The following is a 26120-nucleotide window of genomic DNA, read 5'->3' as shown; positions in this document are numbered from 1 at the left end:
GAAAACAAAACATCGTATGTTCTCACTCATAAGTGGGTGCAAAGCTATGAGGATGCAAAGGCATAAGAATGACACAATGGACTTTGGGGACTTGGGGGAAAGGGTGGGAAGGAGGTGAGGGATAAAAGTCTACAAATAGGGTGCAGTGTATACTGCTAGGGTGATGGGTGCAACAAAATCTCACAAATCACCGCTGAAGAACTTACTCATGTATCCAAACACTACCTGTTCCCCAATAACCTATGGAAATTTAAAAAAAAGAAATAAAAATAAAAAACAGAGACATCTAGTTGCAAATAAAAAATAACAATCTTAGTAAAAATAGAACTCTGTTCAAACCAATGCCATCAAAAGATAAAGGGGAAGAATTCCTCTCCTTTTATAGCCATGGGACCTGAACTCTGGGGCTTCAAAGCTTGAATCAGAGTAAACATTTAAGTAAATGCTTCCAATATGCATAATGGATGCTGCTTTTCCCTCTCAAAAACCTGTCTCTTACACTCACCCCTTTTTTTTTTTCCAGAGTGTCATGAGGCAAGATGGAGTTTCTTATTGAAGGTGAAGTCCAAGCAAGACCAGCGACAGCATCATGACAGGTGAAGCACCAAAAAAAGTAGTCTAGAGCTTTTTATCATTTCAAATTTGCTCCTTGCAGATCTCCCTAATGCCAAGCAGATCAAAGCATGGAATATTCATAAAACCGCATTAATTCCATAAGCACCCATTACCATAAGTTGAATCAATTTTTTCAACTGGAGCTTTCGTTATAGGCATCATCCGTACCCCTTCACCCATCCTAACAGACCCCATTTTAATCTCTCCTCACCCCTGCACATACAAGCACAAAATGTTTTCAGAATTTATGTGTACTTGACACCTTGCCAGTGACAATCATGCCCCCTAAAACCAAAACAAGTAATAATAATGTGGACTTTGTTCTTTTCAGGGAACTTATTGAAGGGTGGAGCTGAACCACCACAAAACAGGATAAACCAGTTCCTATTAAACCAATGCATCAGAGACACTGAAATAGCACAGGTAAACACCAGCCCGAGGCTAAGAAACTGAGGTTCTGGTCTTAGCACTGTCATGTATTAAACAAATCCTTTCTCCTCTAAAACTCAAGAAATAGGATTGAGGTCCCCTCCATTACCAAAATTCTATGATTCTATGACTTCTTGTAGGTAGTCATCATCAGCTATCCTTTGCTTCTCTCCTCAGATGACTAAGTAACAACAACAACAAAACATGAGGTGGCAACTTTAGAATTTCCCGCATTTTAGCCCCCACTCCCTCATGAGAATTTTTCTAGTGGTATTAAGATCATTCTGAATACTCCGCAGATTAGGGCAATGTAAGACACAGAATCTGTACCCTAGAGACTTAACCTATTGCTCTGGTATCATGAAAATTAACCTAGTAAAGAAAGAAAGCCCTCCTCCCATTATTCTAGCAAGAAGGGAACACACCGACCAAAGATTCATTTCATCTTGGGCCTATAGCCTCATTTCAACAGTTAAGGGATTTTGCTCAATCATAGCATTTACCAAATGTAAGCCTTTAGTTAGCAGAGTGCTAACTCTTAATCAGGTGCTTCTAATTCCAGCACTGTACACCACATTACTGGTGGCCGTTTGTGCATCATGAACTAGTCCATCAACAGCCTACCCTTGGTCACTTACATGCACAATGGCAAAAGCAGAGAACACTGGAGTGTTCATCAGAACTTTAAGTTCTCAAGGCAGCAAATATAGTCAAAGATGCTCACTTTGAAATCCATTAGCAAAGTGCCACATGAGAGACTGATACTTGGCCTCTCAATAATGCTGTTTTCCTCTAGGATTGGAACAGATGATGACCGTTTCTTGAGTTAAGCAAAAAAAGTTGGCTTGCACTCAGGAGCCATGTTTAAACACCAGAATTACCTTGAGTCCAGGGAGATGCTCCCACAAGGAGAGGCCCAAGAAAACTGAGATCAGCCAAGGAAAAGCAAATGTATGCCTCCCATCCCCAGGGAGCTCCCAGAGCAGGCCTAGGCTCATTGAGTAAACTGATATGCAGAATTACTCATGATATTTAAATTTCTTTCCAAATGCTCCCAGTTGAATTTATATGTGTTACATCACATGATATAACTCCACTGTAATGTTACTCAGGAAAGCATACTGAATTTTCCGGGACGGGCCAAATTCAGACATTTTGTCTCAGCCTCAGAGTATGTGAAACATTATAGGTTTCAGAGACTGCAGTCATTCTAGAAAATAATACAGTCCCTTGAAAGATAATTCACCCACTTTTTCAGACTACATTAGGAAATAACATGGTATCTTGATGAATACACACACATACAGTCCTGTCTTGTTTTCTATTAAAAAGCCTTGATCTATTACAGTGGCAAGTATAAGATACACTATTTTTGACAAATGATTAAATAAAAGATATTCTTTTAAAGTTGTTTTAACACAATTCTTTTACACAACTAAACATGTTGCTGATATTTTGAAGTAGTTTCATCTTCAGCCTCTCTCATTACTTTTCAGACAGAAAAAAAAAAACAAACAAACACACATAAAATCTGCCCTCCTGATTAGAACATCAAAATTCTATCTCTAATTCTAGAATGAAGCATAATCTTTCTAAACAGTAACTTTTTTTAACCAGGGGTTGTAGCGTTCTGGTGGTATTAGGAATTTTGAAGCTAGTGTCCAGAGGGTAAGGCTGGTGGAGATACCAACAGTGTGCAGGTGGTGGCAGCAGCACCCTTTGCGGGCCCACTCTCCTCAGCCCAGCTGCTACCACATCTCTCCTACTCCAGGCAACCACATCCAAATCACTGCATCCTTCCCCTGTACCACAGTTTCTTCCTATTGGTACAGTTTGTTTCCCATGAAAAACAAAGCCGGTATACACTTCCACACTCCCCCTCTACCACAGGCAGTAAAACCCGGCAAGCATCTCTCAAGGATTTTCTCTGGACATGCCACTGTAACTTGCACTTGAATCCTGCCAATTTTTCCTTCTGAGATGAAAAGATGAAGCTGCAACATAAGGACATCATGTCAATGGGCACAAAGCACTCAACAAATTTTCTAAATTGAAGTATCTACCAATGATAGCTAATATTTATTGAGCACTTACAATGTGCTGGACATTCTACTAAACATTTTTGTGAAGTAGCTCACTTAATCCTTATTATAACCCTATGCAGTAGAAACCAGTATTATCTTCAAATGATAGATGAGGAAACTAAGCTTCAAAGACAGTGTGCAACCTGCCCAAAGCTCACACAGTGAGAACGTGGTGGGACCAGGACTTGAACCTGTGAGGTCTCACTCTGATGCTGGTACAGAAATGTCCTCATTTCAGAGCCTCCCTCTGAAACCTTACTCTCAGTCAGAGGGGTAGGCTCCAAGCAGAATTCCAGAGACAAATTCCCAGCATGTGGCTTAACTAGTGAGGGGACTGAAAAGCACTAGTATCAACAGATAAGTGAAGGTATGGAAACAGCAGCAAAAAGAAAAGACAGAAAGTGAAACCAATGTTTGCTAAGGACCTGCTAGGCGACTCACAATCCTGTAAGGTACTACTAACCCCCTTTTCACAGATAAGATTACTGAGGCCTAGAAAGTTAAATAACACACCAAAGGTAAGGTAAGTTAGGACTCCACCAAACTGGAGATGAGCAGGCAGAAATTTTCATTCATCTAGGAAAAGAGAGGGAAGAGACGAGATCATACAGTGAGTAGGACCCTGGACCTGAGGCAGGTGAGGGTTTGAGGATGGAGGTGAGGAGAGACACTGGTTAAAAACCAAAGGAAGAATCTGAGGAGCCTTGGGTACAGAAGTCATTAGAGGAGGGTTTGGGCCAGATGAGGTAAGTTAGAAGAAAAGAAGGGACAATGAAGCAGAGAACTAAAATAGAAGGTTTATGGAGGAATAGGGGTAACTAAAGGAATGGCCAAAAAAGCAGAAGATGTTGGTCTCTTCCTCCTCTTCTCTTCCTCCCAGCCTTTCTCTCTAATGTAAACTTCACTCTGTCTCCTAGTTCCCCCACTGCTCTACCTCCAGATCTTAGTCTTATATTTCTTTTCCTTTCCTTTAATGGCCCAAACAATGGAACCAAAGTATGCTTTTATTTTATATGATTGAATAAAGTCACATGCTCACACTTAGGTTTTAAATTAACTCAAAAGATAGTTTTCTATCTCTACCACTACCCAGAAACTTCACTAAACTAGAACCAAGTTTCTCTTCATAATAAATATCATAAGGAGATATTTCCTTTTTTTTGTTTTGTTTTTGTTTTGAGACAGGGTCTCACTCTGTCACCCAGGCTGGAGTGCAGTGGTGCAATCTCGGCTCACTGCAACCTCTGCCTCCTGGGTTCAAGCAATTCTCCTGCCTCAGCCTCCAGAGTAGCTGGGATTACAGGTGTGTGCCACCACGCCCAGCTAAATTTTTTTGTATTTTTAGTAGAAACAGGGTTTCGCCATGTTGCCCAGGCTGGTCTCAAACTCCTGGCCTCAAGTCATCTGCCCTTACCAGCCTCACAAAGTGCTGGGATTACAGGCATGAACTACTGTGCCCAGCCAATACTTTCTATTAATACGTAACTTTAAATTTGTCTTATTCTACCATAGACTAGGTGCTTTGAGTGCATGTTTCTTCCACTGAATTGTCATTTTTAAAAATAAGACTTTGGAGATTTGTTTTATGCATAAGCCCTGCTAAAAACACTAAGAAAAAAAAAAAAACTCTTTTGTAAGAGGGTCTTAAGTGAAATCTTCACTGAAATCTAAGAAATCTTGAGAAGTAGAAGTTCTAAAGCAGATGGCTGCTCTCTATAACTGACTACAAGTGGTTTTAATGGTAGCAAGTTGCTTTTCTCATGTGACTCTAGCAGCAAATAATTCTGGAGATGGTACAGAGGCTTGGGGAAATCAATAAGGACCAGCACTTCTATCCTTCTGTGTGTTGGCATTGCTTTCCCTTATAAGAGGCAGAAAATTGATAACTTTTCTATCTAAATGCCTCTTGAAGGGAGAGTCTGTTTTAAAATATTTTACTAATGTCTGAACCACTGACTTTGATAACATAAAACACAACTTCAAGCCCAAATGTAACTAAAAAAGACCTTTCAAAATCTTTATTCATTTACTCCATTCACTCACCAAGCATTTGCTAGTTTGTACCTGATCTGAAATAGGCACTGGGACGGAGATTGAGAGAGAAATAAACTATAAAATGTTGTCTCTAGGAGCTTTCATTCTGGTGCAGGAGACACATAAAAACAATTTATCACAGGTTGCTCAATCACGTACTATAAGTGAGGAAAGAACAGGGGGTGGGGAACTCAGAAAAGGGGAAGTTACTGCCTGGAGACACTGGGGAAGCCTTCATAGAAAAGATAATCCCTCTAGTCGAGGGATACACAGACATTTGCCAAGTGCATTTTCAATGCCAGGAGCAATAGGCTCACAGGATAGAAAAGGAGCTAGAGATTCAAATCAGATAGTAAAAGTCTTTAGATGTTCAGCCGAGACAAACAGGTTTCTTAAGTCTGAGAACGACAAGGAGAGCTTCAAATTTGAAGAATAAAACTTGCAACATTGTAAAGACAAATTTATATAAGGAATTAGCCAGAGAGAAGGCAGCTGTGGTCATCTCCAAGATGTGATAAGTGACTAGATAAGACAGAGACAGAGAGGAGTGGAAAAGATGGGCTGATTGTGAATTTCTAAGGCAGATGTGACAGGGTTTGATACATGATTAGAGGTGGAGTGATAGGGAGAAGACATTGTCAATGGCAATTCACAGATTACCAGGCTAGATGGAAGCTAGATGGAAGGTGGATGCCATACATGGAGATTAAAAATAATGTTCTTGGCAGAAGTTGCTGATCTCAGTTCTAAAGTGTTGACTTTGAGGTTCTGAGAGGCATCCAGGTCAAGATCCAGTCAGAGATAGAGAGCTCAAACCTATGACCAAAGTCTACAGACCAAACAGTGATGGAGACACCCTCTCATAGGAGGGGCTGACATCATTAAAGAGGATCAGAGGGGAAAGGAAAAGAAGCAGGAAGCTCAAGGAGAGGAGGGACAAAAAGTGAGGAGCAGAACGAGATGTGGAGAGAGAAAAAGGAAATGAGAGAAGGAACAGTCTTTATATTTTACTCTGATGGAAAGGTATAAATCTATCTCAGGCTTCCTGGCTCTTCTTCAGGCAACTCTATGTAAAATAAGAGAGCAGAATAGAAACAGAGAACCTGTATTACAGAGGACAGTTGACAGCAGCAAACGAGATGCAATGAAATAACTTTCTACCTTACTCCAAAGTAGTTAATGAGATTTTCTTTAAAAAGCTAAGTAGTCTGAAGTAATTTCATACTGAAGAAAATAATCCTACACTCATGGCCAGGCGCAGTGGCTCACGCCTGTAATCCCAACAATTTGGGAGGCCAAGGGGGTGGATCACCTGAGGTCAAGAGTTTGAGACCAGCCTGGCCTACATGGTGAAACCCTGTCTCTACTAAAAATACAAAAAAATTAGCCAGGTGTGGTGGTGCATGCCTGTAATCCCAGCAAGTCCAGAGGCTGAGGCATGAGAATTGCTTGAACCCAGGAGGTGGAGGTTGCAGCGAACCAAGACCGCACCACTGCACTCTAGCCTGGGCGACAGGAGTGAACCTCGGTCAAAAAAAAAAAAAAAAAGAAAGACAGACAGACAGACAGACAGAAAGAAAGAAAGAAAGAAAGAAAGGGAAAGAAGGAAAGAAAGAAAGAAAGAAAGAAAGAAAGAAAGAAAGAAAGAAAGAAAGAAAGAAAGAAAGAAAGAAAGAAAGAAAGAAAGAAAGAAAGAGAGAGAGAAAGACAGAAAGAAAGAAAGAAAGAAAGAAAGAAAGAAAGAAAGAAAGAAAGAAAGAAAGAAAAGAATCCCAGACTCTTCAACTGTCCTTAAAGAAATTGCTCATTGCTCTATTAGATAAGTATTAGTTTCGGTTATCCAGAAAATTCACATAGATGAAATGTCTGTGAGAGTGTCAAAATAAAAGAATTATTTCCATTTATAGGTATTATTTTTCCCCAGCTATTTGAAACAAAAAACACTATCCTAAAAAGAAGTTACTGATTTTGGTCATCTTAATAGCTTTATAACACTAGAAAATAAATCAAACCAGTTTAAAAGTCACTTTGGTGTGCAGCCTAATAGATGATGCACATGAGGACAATCAATAAATATTATTTCCTGTTGATGATTAGGCTGGTCTCTCTTCCCCAGCAGGTACCCAATCCTCAGCCACTTTTCTCTCTTCCAGGCATGAGCTCCCACTGACTTCAAAGGAAGCTTTAAAAATGGATTAAAGCAAAGATCATATATTGACTTCAAAGGGAGCGCTGAACACACACAAGATATTTCACGGGGGAAGGGATGGAGATGGAAATTTTGTTCCTCTTATTATTCCATGCCTAATGAATACCATCAGCATTTTCCATGTATTCAGCCAAAGTGTATTTCTTCCCTTTGCAATACTTTCCATTTTGATGACATCATAATAGTTGTTTATTCTAGAACAAAATCTAATATTTGCTTTAAATATTTCAGTATTATTATAATGATGCTAAATGTTAGTTTTCTCCCTATATAATATGGCAGCCATGACAATTAGGTTTTGTCATACCATGCAAAATATTGCCATTTTAATTACATACCATAATGTTACTATGAAAAATTTTGAGAGTTACTCTTTAGAGCATAATGTTCTTTTAGTATACACAGCCAGATCTGATTCTCAAGACTCTCTTTCTCTCCCCAAATGCAAATAATTTAATATAAGTTTAGAATTTTCAGTATTAGTGTTCACCGTGTCTACTGCCTCTCTGCATGATAATTGTCAATATACCACCACTACCACCTTAACATATGCAAATTCAAATAACTTACTCTTCATGGCACTGAAGAGACTCTGAAAACAAGAAAATATATTCCAAGTACAGTTTATCTTCTCCATAAAAAATCTCAGACTCATTCTAAAATAGTAATTATGATTAATCAGGGGCTCTTAAACAAGTATTGTAAGTTAATAAAACTCCTACAGAGCCCTCTGAACTCACAAGGATTCTGGTGTTCTCCAGAAGTGGGACACCCAGCTAACAAACAGTCAAATGAAACTTGAACACAGGTGGGGCTGATGTCTGTGTAGGAAGAAACCAGTGATTTTTACCCAAATGGGCAGCCCTTTTCTAGGAATCTCCATGCTCCTGTGACTGTACTCATAGCTGGCCTTTTTCTCAGCATGACACTCTGGCTTCTCTCTCTCTCTCTCATGCACACACATATATGCACATTTCTACATGACTTAACCATATATGGGAGTGATGAGCCACATGATACAAATAAAAAAAAAATGTGGGAGGGAGTTAGAGAAGGCTCTCTTCTATTCTTATGGGGAAAACAAAAGACGGCATGGCTGAATGTGTTATACAATTCAAAGGAGAGAAAGATCAGACACAACATCACATTTGACTAAATTCTATATAAGGTCTCACAATTGAAATAATGAAACTAGTGGAACTGCCGCCAACAGTAAGCTAGAATGAACGAGAGAAATAATTACATAAAACCAGTAAGAAATGTTCAAAGGGTACGCATAGGCACTGATTTAGTTAGGAAATCCAAGTCTGACTTTAAATTGTAAGAAAAGACCAGAACCACTTAGGAAAAGTGATGTTTCCAGGACCTACTGGTATATACCATATGCGATCATGACAGAAATAACCAAAATGTTGCCTTCCTCAGTTTACTCCTCAACTAAACCCAAAAGCAAACAGTTCAAATGAAAACAAAAACTGCAGGCTGGGCGCGGTGGCTCACGCCGGTAATCCCAGCACTTTGGGAGGCTGAGGTGGGCGGATCACATGCCATCAGGAGTAAGACCAGCCCAACCAACAGGGTGAAACCCCATCTCTACTAAAAATACAAAAATTTGCTAGGCATGATGGTGGGTACCTATAATCCCAGCTACTCGGGAGGCTGAGGAAGGAGAATCGCTTGAACCCAGGAGGCGGAGGTTGTAATGAGCTGAGATCATGCCACTGCACTCCAGCCTGGGTGTCAGGGTGGTACTCTGTCTCAAAAAAAAGAAAAGAAAAGAAAAGAAAAGAAACTGCAAACATATACCCTCCTTATTCTCAAATGAAAGCCTGGTTTGAGTATAAATTTACATCCACATTTTGAAACAGTTCTTTTATCTGGTTTTAATAGAGAACTTAGTTTTATTTAAAAGAAAAAGTACTAATTTTCTCTGTGTTTTATTCATTTTGTTTATTCATTCAATAGGCACTGACCAAACATTTATTATATGAAAGGCACTGCAATAGGTCCTATGTAAGAACCCGAAATGAAACAGATGTAGACTTCATTTTCCTGGGGCCACAGAAGGGCTACTACAGGGCACAAATAATGATATTGCAGGGGAGAATATATTCTATGGCCATCAGGAATAAGACACAGATAAAGCTTATTATATCTCACTTAAAAGCAACTAAGGAAAAGTAAAAACTAATTTTCACTGAAGTGCTTCAGAACCCTAGTTCTGAGGGGAAGTTTATAGATTTTCTAAGGGAGTGGGGGGTGCTCCAAGGTCAAATAAGTTCAAATAACTTTGTGAAACACTTGGTAGACAAGTTAGAATAGGTTCTTTACTGCAGGACTTCCCAATACCTTTGATGAGCTAATTTAACTTGCAAATTTCCAAGAGGATAGTAGAGTTGGCAACATTTCTTAAACTCATTTGACTACAGGACACTTTTTTTCAGAGCATCTCATGGAACTAGTGATCTACAAAATACTTTGGAAGTCCTAGTAGAGTTTGAGCTTATGCAGAAAATATGAAGCATTTTAAATTGACCAGTCTTAAGTAAGCAAAGAAGACAAAGTTGGAAAGGTAGGTTAGAGTCAGATCATGGATGACTATGACCTGTTGACTACTCTCTCCTGGAAACTCCCCTTCCTTAGCCACTATGTTAAGGCAAGTCTGAATGACTTTGGCTCAAAAACTGCTCTGCCACTCACTTACTAATCTTAAGACCTTCAGCAAATTACTTTTCTTTCCCTGAGTTTCCTTATTTCCACACCTATAAAATAGGGTTGTTATGAGGAAGGATTCGATGAGCCCATGAATATAAACTACTTATCATACCTGACAAATAATAAATGTTATCTATCTTTCCATCTGGGGCAATTCCCTTTTCTGCCTTCTGAATATTCCCCTCCGCCTCCCTAACTGACACAGCACTTTCTTCAGGTTCCTTAAATATAGGCTTTCCTTAGAATTCCTTTAGCCACCTTTTTTTTTTGTTTTGCTTACTCTAAATGTTCTCCTTTAGTGATAGCTTCAATTCCCTAGCCTGATGCACTCCATATCTACAAACCCAGCCCTGATATTTCTCTAAAATTCTAGAGAGTACTTCCAAACAACACCTGAATATGTGTACCTGAAATGTCCTACAGGTACTTTGAGCTCATCATGTTCAAAACTGCACATAGTATCTTCTGTTGTACTTCCATACTTCTTTTCCCTTCTATATTACATGTCCCATTATCAGACACCCAGTCGTTAAGGCTAGAAAACCTTGAATTCAATTTTCACTTTTTCTACTCTCCCAACCCTGCCTTTGCTTCCACTACTTCCCTCCCCACATTCGGGTGATCAACTGATCCACCAATTCAATTTCCAGATTATTTCTTGAATTAATCAGTGCTGTTTCATTCCTCCTACAGGCTCTCATCACATTCTTAGAATCTCTCATTTAGATTTATGAAATAGGTTTCTAATTTGTTTCACTCTTCCAATTGATCCTCCACAGTATGACGTTTCTTAAATACAAAATTGATTATCTTATTTTCATATCTCAAAACCTATTAAGATTACAATTTTTATATCAAATATCTTAAACAAACAATAAACACTAATGATAGTCATGCTGAAGTATTTAGAGAGGAATGAACTGAAACCTATAATTTGTTTTGAAATGTATAAAAAATAAAATGAATTGATGGATTATAAAGGGATAGATAGGTGATTAAACAAGTATAGCAAAATGTTAATAGTACAATCTAATGGTAGTTATACTAGTACTGATTGTAGAAGTCTTTCCATTTTATTTAAAAATAAAATCTATACTTTAAAACTGTCCATAATAAAATGCTGGGGAAGGAGGAGTAAAACTATGAAGGCTCTGGGTCATCTACAGGGTAGCATCCAAATATCTTAGGTGGACCCTTCACAACTTGGCTCCGATTTACCACTCCAGCCTTCCATTCTCCTACTGATTTGACCCTATGTTCTAACCAAATGGAATGAATCGACACCCCCTTAATGCCTTACAGACTCTTTTGTGGCTAAGGCTTTGTCATCCTTCTATCTTTGCCTGGAAGAGTCTTCATTATTTTTCTGTCTGGCAAATGTCTAATCATTTTTAACAGCAGCAGCATCTCCTCTGGGATGACTCCCTGGGCAAAGTTAACTAATTTATATTCTCTCTCTCTCTCTCTCTCTCTCAAATGCATTGTAGCACTTACAGTGTTGAGCTGTGATTAATACTTACGTATGTGTTTTTCCCAACTGCACTAGCTGTTCCTTGATGACTATCTCCCAGTCTTTGTATACACAATACCCAGCATAGTCCCAACACATTCTAGGTCCTCAATATATGTCTCTGGTTTAACTGAACACCAGACTAAGAAGTATGCTAGTCCTTATGCAAAGTTTAAGTTGCTGTCTCTGGGCTTTTTTACTTTGCTCAGTGGCAATCTGTCTGTCCTCTGTTCCATATGCCAGGGGTTTGCACTATCTCTCATCTTTAACCAGCGATAAGTATATCAGCTGTTGTATTTAATCCAAATGGGTTACATACATTTCGAATCTGTCTTCTATAATTATGGAGTAAGGGTTTTTCTTCCTATAAAGACTTTTACATGTGAGGAGAAGCTCACTGACAATTAGCTAATGCTTGGTCTATTTCTGGAAGTGCTAAAAATGACCCTATGAAACCGCCTTTGCAAAATTATGACAGACAGTGAAAGAGATCTAACTTAACTGACTCTATCTTGCTTCTAAACTCCAAGCTGTCCTTGTTCATTCCTGGGCATAGGCTGAACTAACTTTGGGAGAAACTTAGTTTATAGTTTAAACAAAGACAGTAACAGGCTTTCCCAAAGCAGACCTCCTTCTTGCCTGGGGACTAGATTGCCTTTGTAGGACTAACATTAGCCAGAAGATTAAAAATTATGGTTTAGGAGTCATGCAGCTGGAGGCTACAAGATTCCAACCCTCCCTAAACTGCTCCTAAGATCAGTGCTTGAGATATTTTGCAGACCCTGCACTTGATGGATCAGCTGGCACCACCCAGATCAATAAACTGGCTCATCTGATCTTCTGGACCCCCACCCAGCAACTGACTCAGCATAAGAAGAGAGCTCTGACTCCCTATGATTTCATCTCTGACCAATCGGCTCTCCTGGAACACGGGCTTCCCCCACCCAAGTTATCCTTAAAAACTCTGCTCCCCAAATGCTCAGGGAGACTGATTTGAGTAATAATAAAACTCCGGTCTCCCGCACAGCCGGCTTTGTGTGTATTATTCTTTTTCTATTGCAGTTCCCCTGTCCTGATGAATTGGCTCTGTCTAGGCAGCAGGTAAGGTGAATCCCTTGGGCAGTTACACTTATACCTCCCCCGCAACAAAAGCCATAAATTTTGAAATGAAATTTATATTACAAAGAGCTATAACCATCAGACTCTGAAACATTGAAAATTCTCTCAAAATTTCTACCAAGGATTGTGTCTAACATCATCTTTTCCTAAAACAAGCAACAATTAGCAATAGCACTTCAACCACTCACTTAGTTTCCCCCAATCATTCTCAGTATTCTCAAAAGAAAGTTTCCAACACTACCCAAATCCCATAATGCTTGCTCTCTCTCTTTCTTTTTCTTTCTCTCCTCTCTCTCTCAGACACACAAGCACATGTGAATACACACACACACACATACACACAGAGCAACAAAAAGATGTAGAGGTACAACTGAATACACCATTCATTCTTCAAAGGTAATGTTATTTTCCTTGTGGGGTTCCTAATTCCTCCTCCTAGTGTTTTCAGAAAAATTATTGCCAATTAATAATTCAATGCTTGATCCCAAAAATCTGAATCTTGCCAGTTCCTCTACTTTGTCTCTAGCTTCCAAAAATTAAAAAAAAAAAAAAAATGTGATCTTAAAGGAGTATATTACTATAAAGAAGCTTTTCTCTGTTAAAAAAATATATAACTGTTTTCAGAGTTCATTGTTATGGCCATTTGATTTGGATGACTAGTACTTCTTACCCATTACAAACACTACATCTGACCCATTAAATTAACATTGGTCCAAGTTTCACTAAACTAAAACATCCCCTCCTCAGCCTGCTAATGGTGTATTTCCTTATAAAAAAATCTTAAATAGTGAGTCAGAACTCCTTTACAGAAGAGTCACAGAAGTCCACAAAAAATGCATCAAAAGTAAAAGAAAAAAATGTTACATGAATAAACACTTAGTGTTTACAAAGTGGTTACAATTTTGATTTGCGTAACAAGTCTTCCCCAGTTCCCATCCTGTTAGCCACTCCTTCCTCAAGCTAGCCTCCTCAGGACCATGTGCATCCTTCTGTACAGGAATTTATTTGTTCATCCCCTCTACAAGGCCCTGACCTTTACAGGGGCATTCTATATCCCCAGGGCACAGTACAATGAAGGAATAAAGTAGGTACTCAGTAAATATGTGTAGGGAAAAAAAGAAAAGGAAGGAAGGAGAGAAGGAAGGAAGAGGGAGAAGGAGAGAAGAAAGAAAGGAGAAGTAGAGAAAGAGAAATAGGAGTGAAAGAGTAATAATCTGCATATCTTGCAGATGAGGAAACCATCCTTCAAATCAGGTAAGTAGCTTGCCTAGGGAGCTTCCACTCCACCCCACTACACCTGGAATCTTTGACTCCAAGCTACACCTTGGTTCCTTCTATTCTCCACATTTGAAGTATCTTGCCTCTTTCTAACTTCCTCTTATCAGTTCATTCTTCAAAAAACAACAGTTAATTCCACCTTTTTCATGAAGCTTTCCTGACCTATTTCAACTCCCCATGATTTTTCCCTCTACTGCAGACCAATGTCACCAATTTTTATACAATCATTTTATTTTATTTAGAAACAGGGTCTTGCTCTGTCACCCAGGTTGGAGTGCAATGATCATAACTCCACAGCCTCAAACTTCTGGGCTCAAGAAATCTCTCAGCTTCAGCCTGCTGAGTAGCTATGACTACAGGTGAGCACCCCCACGCCCAGCTAATTCTTTTGTGTTTTTTGGTTTTGTTTTGTTTTGTTTTTGTTTTGCAGAGATGGAAGTCTCACTATGTTGCCCAGGCTAGTCTTGAACTCTTGGTCTCAAGTGATCCTCTTACCTTGGCCTCCCAAATATACAAACATGTTAACACTTAAATAAAAACAAATAGTAGTCTTCATGTGTACATTTTATTTATTTACGTATCCTTTTCTCAGAAAGATTTTAAGGTGACTTTTTATATATGTGTGTTCTGGCTCTACAAAATCCATGTATATTCATTAGGGGTTGGGGTTATGGTGCATATGTCTTGCTTATGATGTTTTATCAGCCATAGAAAACAAGACAAGAATTTATTTTTAGGACTTAGTTAATTTTTATGTTTCTGAAGTTCTCTTGCCACGGTTTAATATATATTCCTCTACTTCTCAGTATTACTATTTAAACTAACAAATAACATCCCTCAAAAGAAATCAACCAGAGTGAGTTTAAAAAGTATGATTTGTTGACTCAGTTTTACACCTTCAGGAATCTACTGAAATTAAAACCAGGAGTCATAATGAGTCACTCCTCTTCCTCTTACATAAGGAAAGAGCAATCATGAATGGGATATACAACGAATAAGGCAGGTCTCTCCAGTACTAAAATCTGCCCAAGTCTTTTCATGCCAGCAAAACTAAAAAATACTAACCCCAAAAGGATCTTTAATCACTTTCTCATTTGTTTCCATTTTCAGAGCCTTCATAACAGTAATTTTTTTAGCTTTAAGAGAACTTACCACCACTCTATTGTTTACAGTGTAGTAAAAGATTTATTTTATGCAAGTTACTCAGTCTTTCTCCCATTTCACCAGCACTAATAGAGCCACTGGTTTCTTCTCTGATCAATTAATAAGTTATTAATGGCTAAGCCTCAGAACTGTGCAATAAAAGACACTGCAGAGCTCTGCTAATGGTCATATATCAGAACAACAGTTCTGGTTTGTAGGGAATCAAATAATGAATCCGTCATTATTTGTGTTCACTTCTGGTAATTAAGCATTTAAATAGCACTTGACATTCAGCAACCATTTTTATAAGCATTCCTCTTAAGAACCTAGAACACCATCAGATCAATAGCACCGTCTTTGTAAGGCACAAACCGATGGTGGCTAAGGACCAAGAAAGCTTCTCCCTTCTGTTTGAAGGTGATGCTACTCCCGTTAGGGAAACCACTAAACTTCTTTTCCAGCAGCAGTTTCTGGTTTGTGCTAATTTGTTGACAGTCTTTCTGTCTTGTACCAAGTCTCCTCCTGACAGATGGCAGGTGTTTCAGAACCTTTGACCCTGTCCTGCAAATGCCAAGCATCATATGGCCAAAGTGGAACACAACATACTGACTTAGAAATAATGGTCATGTAGGCCGGGCGCAGTGGCTCAAGCCTGTAATCCCAGCACTTTGGGAGGCCGAGACGGGCGGATCACGAGGTCAGGATATCAAGACCATCCTGGCTAACATGGTGAAACCCCGTCTCTACTAAAAAAAATACAGAAAAACTAGCCAGGCGAGGTGGCGGGCACCTGTAGTCCCAGCTACTCAGGAGGCTGAGGCAGGAGAATGGCGTAAACCCGGGAGGCAGAGCTTGCAGTGGGCTGAGATCCAGCCACTGCACTCCAGCCTGGGCAACAGAGCGAGACTCTGTCTCAAAAAATAAATAAATAAATAAATAATAATAATAATAATAACAACAACAACAACAACAACAATGGTCATGTAATGACCCCATGTTAAGCTGCTCTAGGAGGTTGTAATTTTTTTTTTTTCTTTTTGAGATGGAGTTTCTCTCTTTTCGCCCAGGCTGGAGTGCAATGGCGCAGTCTCAGCTCACTGCAACCTCTGCCTCCTATGTTCAAGCTATTCTCCTGCCTCAGCCTCCCGAGTAACTGGGATTACAGGATTCTGCCACCATGCCCAGCTAATTTTTGTATTTTTAGTAGAGATGTGGTTTCACCATGTTGGCCAGGCTGGTCTCAAACTCCTGACCTCAGGTGATCCACCCACCTTGGCCTCCCAAGGAAGTTATCATTTAAAGGGAACTTACACATTTTGTTTTGTTTAAATCATGGAGAACAACAAAAAGAACTGCTATTTATATTTGGAGCAAGCCAACCGCTAAAGGAATAAACTCAGTGCTTGAAATGGATTGTTTTCTCCTTCACCTGTTGAGGAAAATATTCTTTAAATGAGTTTAATAAAAGTACTGTGCACTAACCACAAGCCAGCACTTGGAAGAAAATAGTGATCCAGGATCCAAAGTATGATCACTGTGAATAAATTGTGTCAGGCTAACTTCCTCCTACTTCTTTGTTTTTAACAAGTTTGCAAATTAACAGTTTAGAAAATGTAATCCATATGTATACCTATCTACATTTCATCAAAGATTTTAACTAAGTTGATTGAGATGTGGACAAGGTAATGGACAACAGGAAACCTGTAACAGATCTAATGACCTTGTCTAACAGTTACTGGTTTCCGGGTCTTTATCAGTCTGAAAGGAGGTTTTTTTGGTGCCACACTGTATTAATTGTCCCTTGCCTATTGTGAACAACAGATCTTTCCTCTAAGCGCTTCTCAGATCCATTTACTTCCCTCCACCTCACTGTATATCTTGGTAGCAGTCCTGGCTATCTTTCATCTGGGTCCCTGCAATGGCCAATCTCTGCCTCCAGTCTTGCTTCCTTCTGGTTTTTAACCACATTTGAAAAGAGTGCCCATCTTTCCTGATTTGCCCAGTTTATGCCTGTTGTCCCAGAATAAAGCCTGTTCATTCTCAAAAGTGCCTCCATTGGGTGAAATTATATGCCTAACTTTAAAGAGTATGATTCTAACCACATCACTCCCCGACTTAACCCTTTCAGTGGCTTATTCCTGTCCTTAGAGTAAAGCCCACATTTGTTCAGCATTTTTTTTCACTTCTTAATATCCACTAAACTATAAGTTCCAAGAGGACAGGGATTATTTGGTTTTATTTTGGTCTTATTTGATAACTACCAAAACCCCAGGGCCTATAATAGCACCTAGTACATAGTAGGTGCTCAAATACATGTTGAATAATTAGCTTGTAAGGGGTCCATGGTTTGAGCACTGCCTACCTATTCAATTTCATCTCTGCCCTCTATTCACAGTCTAATCTTCAGTCAGATTGTACTGTATTCAGTTCCTTTCTCACCTCTAGGCCTTTACATATGTTCGTACATGTTCCTCCTTCCCCCACCTCTACCTCTAGCATCCCCCCAATCTCCTGCCTAATTCCTTTAAAGTAACTTCCTTGGGGAGGCCCTCCCCAACCCTTTAGTTAGGAAATGTCCTCCTGCTGTGTACGCCCACATCACTCTGCACTTCTCCTACACTAATACTCATCATACTTTACATTTAACAATTTTTGGTCTCTCACTCTGGTAGTCTGTTTGTTCTGTGATCACACTTATACATACTCCCAGCACCCAGTACAATGTCTACCACCTGAGACATAATTAATAAATAACTGCTGAATTAATGAAATAGGCTGATACGATCTTAAAGGGACAACATAAAGATGAAATGGGATGATAGTCCTCCCTTACCTGCAATGGATTATGTTCAGTTCTAGGTACCATGTGTTAAGCTCCTGCCTCCTCAGAGAAAAGCAATCAGGAAGAGTAATAGAGTTTTAACCAGAAATGAAGATGAGAGAGAGAGAGACAGAGGGAGGAAAGAAATGAGGGATGAAGGGCCTTCAAATTTCTAGAAAAAAGATTAAACAGGTTTTATATGACCCTGGCAGGACCAATAGAAGAAAATTAGAAAACAAGAAGTTTGGGCTTTTTAGCAGTCAAAACTACCTGAAGATAAATGCGTTGTCTGTGAGGCACTGAGTTTCCTGTCTCCAGAGGCATTCATAATAGGCCAAACTGTGAGTTGGTAGAGATGTAAAGTTGGACTATTTTTAGTAGTAAATAGCAGAGAAGAAAAGTAGTAAAGATTGAAGCAGCTAAGCAGCTTGGGAAGTCAGATTGGAAAGGAAATCCAAAAAAGGCCCTAGTACATACCTCACTGAGCTAGGTGTGAATTCATCCCTGTCTCCATTCCACATGTCTATGAAGGAAAATAGGCTGGATTAAGTAGAACAAAAGGGAAGGCTCAGTAAGCAGGATACTAATGATGATGTAGTCACTGAAGAGAAAATATGAATCATAAAAACGCAGTTGATGGCAATCCATTCCTGTTTAAAATACAATAAAAATGTACAAATAGATATTGAAATCAGTAGTCAACTTTTAATAATAACAAAGAAAAAGAAAAATCTGTTCACTTTAATTCTAGGTGAAAAGAAAGAACTGATCTTTTTCAAAATAAATAATATTTGATAATGCTTATGTTCACAGACTTAGCTCCTGAACAATTAATAATTTTTAAAAAACAAGCAAGGAGATGGAGTTGACATCCACTTAATTCTATGAGCACACACACTTCTAACCACTTCATATTCTTAACTCATGCTTTGAGTCACTGATGTAGAAGTGCATGAATTATTGAGCCCTGCATTAAGACTCCAGGAGGCAAACTGACGACACTGATCTATGCTTTGGAGGCTTTGTTGTTTTGTTGACTTAGTGGAGCAAGAAAGAAATTCCCAGCTGCCAAGACTGAAGAAGTGGGTGGGCCTCTCTCATTCATGGGAGCCAGTCCAGGGGAGTAGACCACTGTTCCCAGGAGGGCTTCCAAAACAACTTCTGAATAATTCATGGTCTGAATTGGAGCAGCCTGCAACATGGAATTTTATAATGCCCTCATGTTTGACTACCATGCAGGCTCTTTTCAAGAACCTATTCCAGAGCTTCACGAAGAGGGATATCGGCTGGTTTATAAAACACGCTGGAGTATGCCCTGGAACTTATTTCCCCCCAGCCTCCTCTGAGCTATGCTGTGACCTTGCATAAGTCTGTCTTTCTCTGAGGGGACAAGTCTGAGATTTGAATACCTCAATTTTCATAATTAATATTTTGGGCTAAACATACTAAACATAAATGAAAATGCTTTTTACAGCTTTGATGACCATACCACTTTCCACCACTACTCCCCAATACACACCCACACACACACACAGAGCATTTTCAAATCCAAATATAAAGAGAGAAAGATTTTACTCTCTAGTTAGAAAAGAAGCACAGCAAGAGATAAAATATGCAATGCCAGTTAAAGTCAACATTCTAAAACATAGAGGGCTTGGTTCTCAGGACAGATTGTCTTACTCTCACAATGGTTTTCTAAAGACCTTGGACTGAAGTCAGAGAGTATCTGCCAAGGATCACAGCCTTCCCCCACAACCCACCCCACCCAGAGTCACTATCAGCCACTGGGTGGTGCAGGAGACAGGCTATCAGCACACAGTCTGGGAAGTCATCTGGAGGAGACTTCTACTGCATGAGGAGGGACTGCTCCACAAAGAATTAACTCCCAGGAATCCTCAGCATGAAGCTCAGTTCAAATGTAGTGTTCTAAGTGAAGGAGGACTTCTTAGCTAATAAAATAAGGGAGTCTGGCTATCAGGCATCAGGTCACTGCAAACGGGCAGCGACAGGACGAATAGGGGACCGATAGAATGGGGCCTGAGCACAGGTGGCTCTCTTCATGGAGGGGGTGCAAACAAGAAAGGGTAGGAAAGAGAGGAAGTAGTAGTGGGGGAAAGGTAGGAACAATGGATTGCTGTTTAATGTGTGTGGTTTTGCTTATATGTTTGTTTATTTTAGTGGGAGAGACTATGAGAGAGTTTACCCCCTAAGGGGCAGGACTAATAAAGAGAAAGAGAGGTTTGAAGATGCAGGGAGTAGAGAAGGGTTTGACCAGTGGGCAAGGAAGCCAGGAAGGGGAGAGAGGTGGACTACCTGCAAACAGGACAGGGACACCTGTCCCCTAAGGCAGAAGGAAATAGTAGGTAAAAATGGTGGTTAGCAAGTCTGGGCCAGCCAGGAAGCTGAGATGTTCCCACTCGATGATCAAAAGCTACTCAGTGAAGTAGGGGGCATGGTCTTCCTCCAGGAGAATGGGGGAGGTGAGATAATGGGGAGGGGTTTGAGGCAAAGTTTGGACTGGATGCTGAGAGAACAGGAGAAAGGACTGGTGGCCCAGAGGCCCTTCTGACAGTCGACTAGGGTACGAGTGGCATCCATGGGAGATTACGGTACAGGAGAGAATGGCATCCCTGGGGGCCAGGGCTGCAGGGAGAAGCTGTTCAGAGGAGGTTATACAAATAGGAAAGAATTGGGATCAGTAATCAAGAGGGTTAACTGACTACCCAAATCACACATTATATGGTCGGTTCCAAAGGAAAGTTTGACAGGTCCCGGGGTTGTCAGTAAGTCCTGGTGAGACATCAGACACCTTGGATGGCAAGTGTTCCTATCAGTGCTGTACAAAAGGGAGAGACCCAGCATAAAGACACAGTGTGGAAATGCATTCTAGGCTACAAAAGACTCCTAATTGGAGAATCTCTCTTCCTTTTCTCCTGTGACTTAATCATTAGATAAAGTAACTTTATTGTCCAGACATTACTCACTTGACAGTTACTGCCATCCTGTAGCTCAGAAAATCATGGGAGAGATAAGACTAACCCTGGAAGCAATTAGAGAATATGGCACTGTGTCTTGTCATCTGTAGCATCTGTTGAACAGTGAGGGAGTCCAGGTGGGGACTCAGTGTGAGCCTACCTTGTTTCAATATACTAAACTTGGGCACACAGCTTAGACTCTTTGAGTGTCAGCTTCCTCTTATGTAAAGTAAGGGGGTTGGTCTAGGTTCCAGCTAATTTCTAAGCCATTCCCCGATTCTATTATTATCTCTAATTTCATCATTAACTCTTTTCTTATAAATTACATGCCTGATTCCAGAATCAAAGCATCTCTGGCAACCTAAATCTACCAGTTAGCAACAAATAAAGCAGAAACATTCAGAATGGGACCCCAATGTGGCTGTCATGATTTGCTGTTCATGTTGTCAATTGTCATCTAAAAAAGTAGTCTTCCTAATTGGGACTTCTAGAATATAAATTGTGGGAAATGATTAAAAAATCCTTCTCAAGATTTTTCTTTGAAGTAAAAATCGTATCTCCTTTCCTTGAAATATCTACACTTCAGTAGGGGCGGCGACCAGTGCTGAGATAGGAAATGGGTAGTATTGGAGTGGAGAGGGAGGATATGGTCTAAATAAATAGAAGGTTGAGAAATACCTCCAGTGTGAAAGATCAAAAAAAATATGATAATTTACCTTAGACAATGGGATAAATTACTTAGATATTCACCAAAATAATCCCACTCCCTCCTACCATTACCCCTGTTTCAACAGATTGGGTAGGGAACTGAGGAGGAGCACTGACATTACAGCTGCCAGCCTAGAGTTGGATAGACTACTCTGCCCCTGCCCACCAGCAGCAATCACAGTCTACAAGCCAATCAAATTTTCCAAGGGTCCTTCTTGTGGTAAAATGTAATATGAGGTTACAATGGAAACTTCTCTGTATCAATAGCTAGAAGAATCCTAGGAAGTACTATAATGAACTGTTCCAAATCCATTTCATTTTTTACATCAGTTTATTTTCCCCCAACACCTGCCTTCTTTCTCATTCCTTCCTTTCCCTGCTCAGCTTTTACAAAAAGTAATCCAGGTTCATTGTCTCTACATCCTCTCCCCAGTGTAAAGCAGCTTACCACTCCATGCTTGCTTCTCCTGTTCTCTCTCCTACCACTCAGATGAGATATGATACCAAGTGAGAGACACAGCCCCCTGACTTTATTCTTCTTACAATCTAATGGGGGAACCCAGCTAATTCCTTTACAATTCATCTCCTTCCATTACTTTCTTGCCTAGGCAAATGTTACTCCCTCAACATGGAATGAATGCCCACTGCTCTCTTCTCTCCCCAGCAACCACCTATTCGCCTTTTTGGTTGAAGCTCAGATGGCAACTTGTGATGGTTAATACTGTCAACTTGATTAGATTGAAGGATGCAAAGTATTTTCCTGGGTGTGTCTGTGAGGGTGCTGCCAAAGGAGATTAACATTTGAGTCAGTGGACTAGGAGAGGCAGACCCACCCTCAGTCTGGGTGGGCACCATCTAATCAGCTGCCAGCATGGCTAGAATAAAGCAGGCAGAAAACAGTGGAAAGAACAGACTTGCTGAGTCTTCTGGCCTTCATCTTTCTCCCATGCTGGATGCTTCCTGCCCTTGAACATAGGACTCCAAGTTCTTCAGCTTTTAGACTCTTGGACTTACACCAGTGGTTAGACAGTGGCTCTTGGGCCCTCAGCCACAGACTGAAGGCTGCACTGTTGGCTTTCCAACCTTTGAGGTTTTGGGACTCAGACTGGCTTTCTTGCTCTCAGCTTGCAGACAGCCTATTGTGGGACTTCACCTTGTGATCATGTGGGTCAATACTCCTTAGTAAACTACCCCCCACATGTACATCTATCCTATTAGTCCTATCCCTCTAGAGAACCCTGACTAATACACATCTCCACTGTGAAACCTTCCTCTCCTCCCTCGGGTAGACTTAAATGCTTGTTTTCCCATGTTCCCACAGCACTTTGTACATAGTCAACATGGGATCAGTAGTCAAGAGGGTTAACTGACCACCCAAAGCACACATTATATGGTCAGTTTTTGGTAGGAGTTTTATTTGTTAGTTTGTTTGTGTGCATCTGTTTAATCATTAGCGTGGTAAATTCTGTGAGGGGAGCATGTGTTTTCTCTCTGTAGCTCCAGTGCCCAAAAGAGCAAAAGCTACAAACCCCAAAGTCATCTTTGGCTTATCCTTTTCTCTCTTCCATCAAAGTCCTACTTTGATCAAAGTCTTGACATATACCTCAGAAGTACTGGCTCTCTCTACTGCTCTCTGGCCCCACAGTCACACCCTCATGCCAGCCCTTGTCTTGTCTCACCCGACCTGTAACATTCCCCACTTCCAGCTCTCCCCCAACTGACTGATCTTTCAAGTTGTCAAAAAAGTGATTTTATAAAACATAGATTAGATTGTGTAACTTCTCTATTCAATAGAATAAAATCTTAACTACTTAGGATGGTTCTAACTCACCGCTCCAGTCCCATGTCCTACCTCCCCTCTGTGACTTGCCTGTCCCCACCAGCTATTTATTTACCTAACACCTCAGTTACATCACCTGGCACATGCCATGTTTTCTCATGCTTCTATGCCTTTGCATGTGCTCTTCATCCTACCTTGAACCCCACTACCACTAGTCTATTCCCTCTCCTCCTCAAACATACATACCAGCATAAGCACATGCATGCACACACACATCTTTTCCTGGAAAACTACTATTTGGGATAAGAGTCCAGCTCAAATGTTGACTTCTCTCTGAAGCTTTTCCTGAGTCTGACATAGTTCATTTGCCATATTTTACCCACATTACTTTGTATTAATGTGCTGCATTTTAATTCTGTCTATGCACCTGTGTCCCTTAACAGTACTGTAAACTTACTGGTACCCATGATACACTTTATTTATCTTTGTAACGCACACAAGTCATGTAGTACTGACATATAGGAGGTTCTTAATAAATGCTTTTACCACTCCTGAAGATGGTTGTGGAGTCTTCACGCCTGGAACTATGCAAAAAGAAAATATAAAACATTTAACCTGAAGGCTGGGGCCACTCACTGGTTCACAGGTAGAGGGAAAGACTAGACAATCCTTCAAGGACCTTCTCAGTTCTAGTCTGATTCTCACAGCATTTACTGAATACCTACAATAGGCCAAGCACTGTGCTAGGTAATTGTTTAAAATCAGTCATTTTATTCATTTCTTACAACAAACCTGAGAGGTAGGCAAATTATTTCTATTTCAACGCTGAAGAAAAAAAAAAACTCAGAGAAAAGACTTGCCCAAGTTCCTGCACTCACTCAGCAGCAGAGCCCCCACATGTGGCATGCAATTCAACAATAAGCCTGCACAACAGGAAGCGAGCCCTTTTTAAGCACTGAAGGAGAGCAACACCCCACTGATCCTCAATGAATGGGAAAGAGCAATCTACTGATAATAAATGAACACACAGAAATCAAATTATTTTTCCTGTAGCCCAAGTGAGCTCTGGTCTCTGTTGGGATTGAGCCTTATAATGTGCAAAGCAACTTTAATAAAAACCAATACAAATTCAATCCTAATCATAACTGCAGGTAGAAATATCCCCTACAGGAAGGAGAAAGATTTCAGAGGCAATGAATAAAGCTAATTACTCCCTCATATCATACTTAGCAAAACCCAAAACAAAAAACTAGATGGCCTCCCTTTAATGATCCCCTGATTCACTACTTACTGTGCTTTGTAACAGCTACCAACTTCCCTGTTTGCTGCCTCCTTTCCAGCACTGGCCTCCTGAACTCTGTTTTTCACTACCCCCTACCCTCTGCATCCCCCTCATCCTATGCCATTTATAGCAGAGCCTGACACTGATTCCTTGATCTCACTAGGTTCCATCCCTTCAGTCTAAGACGACCTTTCAAAGTTTCTCAAATATATATATTCAGGCCTTGTGCAGTGGCTCACACCTGTAATCCCAGTACTTTGGAAGGCTGAGGCAAAAGGACCACTTGAGCCCAGGAGTTAAAGAGTAGCCAGGGCAATATAGTGAGACCCCCATCTCTACAAAAAAATTTTTTTTAATTAGCTGGGCATGGTGGCATGTGCTTATGGTCCTAGCTACACATGAGGCTGGGGTGGGAGGATCGCTTGAGCCCAGGAGCTTGAGGCTACAGTGAGCTGTGATCATGCCACTGCACTCCAGCCTGGGCAAAAGGGCAAAACCACATCTCAAAAAATGCACGTGCACACACACACACACACTCAGTGGCCAAAACTGGAACAATTTGAGCAATGTATTAAAAAATAAATAACCATAGTATTGGATTATAATTCAAGAATAAAATAAATATCTATGAGTCTAGGCTGATATAAATGATTGAATAAATAAATGCAGGAGTAAAAAAGTTCCTTACAGAAAAATTTCAATTAATAAATGTAGGGGAATGTGGGAAATAGAAAATCACCAATATTTGCTACAGGCAAAATCTATTGATTGCTACAGGCAAGATCTATTGATGAATGCTACAATCAATGGGTAAAATTTTTAGGAAAAAGAGGATAGGCCAGGCACAGTGGCTCATGCCTATAATCCCAGCACTTTGAGAGGCTGAGGCAGGCGGATCACCTGAGGTCAGAAGTTTAAGACCAGCCTGGCCAACGTAGTGAAACCCCATCTTTACTAAAAATACAAAAATTAGCTGGATGTGGTTGCGGGCACCTGTAATCCCAGCTACTCGGGAGGCTGAGGCAGGAGAATTGCTTGAACTCAGGAGGCGCAGGTTGCAATGAGCCAAGATTGCACCACTGCACTCTGGCTTGGGCGACAGAGCAAGACCCAGTATCAAAAAAAAAAAAAAAAAAAAAAAAAAAAAAAAAAAAAAACAGAAAAGAAAAAAGAAAAAGAGGATAACTGCATAGCCTCAAAATATCTCCCACCAGATTTACTAATGATTATGGTGCTTTTAACAGGAATCCAGATTCTTTGATAGACCTCCCTCCAAGAGGTAGAACTCAATTTATCTTCCCTTGAGTGTGACTAAACTTAGTGACTTGCTTCTAATGGACAGATCATAGAAAGGGAAAAATACAAATTTTAATGACAAATACCATATTAACCGTGTGATCAAGGTTAAAATCACCAGT

The 26120-nt window shown here is 40.2% G+C and overlaps 1 protein-coding gene across 2 annotated transcripts in view; it reads right to left on the bottom strand.

The window, feature by feature from the left end:
* The window catches only part of AKAP6 (A-kinase anchoring protein 6), a 636231-nt gene that overhangs the window by 461317 nt on the left and 148794 nt on the right, over positions 1–26120 (bottom strand). The window lies entirely within an intron of this gene.

Source organism: Chlorocebus sabaeus, chromosome 24 (genome assembly GCF_047675955.1).
Source record: "Chlorocebus sabaeus isolate Y175 chromosome 24, mChlSab1.0.hap1, whole genome shotgun sequence".
NCBI classification, from domain to species: Eukaryota; Metazoa; Chordata; class Mammalia; order Primates; family Cercopithecidae; genus Chlorocebus; species Chlorocebus sabaeus.
The sequence above is the reverse complement of the archived record's forward strand: the minus strand, read 5'-3'. Positions and strand labels throughout refer to the sequence as shown.